The 2282-nt window shown below is 38.8% G+C and overlaps 1 protein-coding gene across 4 annotated transcripts in view; it reads left to right on the top strand.

Moving 5' to 3' along the window:
- Nucleotides 1–2282, top strand: part of LOC110323340 (cytochrome P450 2J3-like) — a 42267-nt gene that overhangs the window by 1785 nt on the left and 38200 nt on the right. The gene's annotated exons all lie outside the window — the stretch shown is intronic.

Genomic DNA, 2282 nt, shown 5'->3' with positions numbered 1-2282 from the left:
GGAGTGGGTGGGTAGGGGAACAGAGGTGGGGGGAGGGGTATGGGAATCTTTCGGGATAGCATTTGAAATGTAAATAAAGAAAATAATAATAAAAAAAAAAGAATAAGATGACATGTTTTTATTCGATCTTTCTGTGTTAAAATACTGGATCTTTTATATCTTGCTATAAAGTCATGTGTAACCATGGAGGTTGAGTGTCTGGTATCATAGGAATAGCTCATAGTGAAACTGAAGCTGGGAAAATCCTCAGTCCAGCCATATTTTTCATCCTTTTAGTTTGTATTTTCTATGGGCTTGCAAATTGATATCTGAGTGCAAACAAACAAAAATTAAATGATATAATTTAGGCATAGTTAAATTTGAGTTCAGGTTATTAGGAAACAATCCCACAAGCTATTCTATGGCCTTCCCTTTGTGTTTTGTGATGCCCTCCATTTGGACTCCATGATAGGCACACATGGAATCCCATTAGCAATCATCTGCCGGCTTTCCATTTTCCATTGTGTAAACTGGCTGGGAGGAGTAACCTGAGTTTCCTGAGTTGTTCAGGGAAAAAAATGACAAAACAAGAGTTAGAACCCTACATGAATTGACTCAACACTTATTGTCTACCTATATTCTAAGTAGTAGGAAATAGCATTTAATAACATACTTGAAATATGTATTCACAGACACATTCACTCTATAGACACTAAACAAATGCTTAGCATAACAGGCAAACACAGCATAGTCTATGGTAAAATGAGTCATATGGATACTGGTAATCAATACTATCATATGAAATCTAGATGAATAGGCAGTCCTGGACCTAGACTTTGATAGAATGATTAAAGTATCATTTGTGCTATACTTAGAAAAAAAGGTTTAATGTATCTTGACTGGAGCAAAGGGATAAATGATTTTCAAACAATTAAAATGACACCAATTAAAAGAGGATGGGGAAATGGAAGAAGCTGGACTCCTTGTGTACTTTCTAGAGAAAGTTTCTTAGCTTTCTCTGGAGTAGTTCATAGAATTATTGCAAAACATTATCTAAGTAAGAGAAATTTTATCAGACTGAGGTAGGCATGCAACACACAAGTTAGATAGTAGCATGTACTTCTAGGTAGCTATAACAATGGGACCCTAATGTACAATGGTACTAAGCACAACTTATAGGATCCTTGTATGTATAAAATTGCTTAATGAATTCCAAATAACTCTCAGGATGTCTTGCATGATATAATGGTCATGTCATTCTCTTTGTTTTCCTTTTATTCATCTTTAAAAGCAGAGCAGAGCAGGCTCCAGACTCCCAAAAATACAGTTACATGATCACACATCCCTCAGGATTTTTGAAATTGAATACTGAATGAGTCTGTCAGCCCTGTCTCTGACTCTGCCCCTCCATCTTTTTGTTGCTTCCATTATCAGAGCCTTCCTCTAAACCAGTCAAATGTTTAAATAGCCACAGTTATTTTGCTATTCCTTCTGTTATCATACTTATTTGTGCAAAAAAAAAAATCAATGGATACTTTTGATTACTCTGAATTCCATACTTGTGGGCCAGAGAGGTAGCTCAGTGAATAAGGGCACCTGCTGCCAAATTTGATCATCTGACTTCACTTTCCTGGACCCACAAGGTGAGAGGAGAAAACAGACCCATGAAAGTTGTTCTTACTTTCGCACACACAACAGCTCCACCCAACACACACACACACACACACACACACACACACACACACACACACACATACTAGATAGGGTCCTGAGCTGGCCCACAGGACTCTCCTTACATCAGAGGCCCAAGTGCAGTCTGGGGCAGCAGGGAGAACAAGTCAGAGCAGAAAAAACTTTTAGAAACTTCCTCTTGCCCTTGACAGAGTATTGTTTGAAGGGAGTGCCACCGAAACTGTAACCAAAGGTGGCATTATGCTTCCAGGAAAGTCCCAAGGAAAAGTGTTGCAAGAAATGGTCATGGCTGCGGGATCAATCCTGAAAGGAAAGGGTGGAGAGATTCAACTAGTCAATGTGAGAGTTGGAGACAAAGTCCCAGAGTATGGAGGCACCAAAGTAGTTGTGGAAGACACGGATTCTTTCTTATTTAGAGATGGTGACATTCTTGAAAAGCATGTGGACTGAAATCACTATTGAAATGGTGTCACATGAAGATGCCCATTCTGTGGATGTTCTGAACGATTTCATCATGTAAATAATCTCCATGCCTCCCTTTTATAATACATGAATGATGCCTAAAAAAGATTGATGGAGGGAGAGAGAGAGAGAGAGAGAGAGAGAGAGAG

Source organism: Mus pahari, chromosome 6 (genome assembly GCF_900095145.1).
Source record: "Mus pahari chromosome 6, PAHARI_EIJ_v1.1, whole genome shotgun sequence".
Lineage (NCBI taxonomy): Eukaryota > Metazoa > Chordata > Mammalia > Rodentia > Muridae > Mus > Mus pahari.
This window is presented reverse-complemented; position numbering and strand designations above follow the sequence as displayed.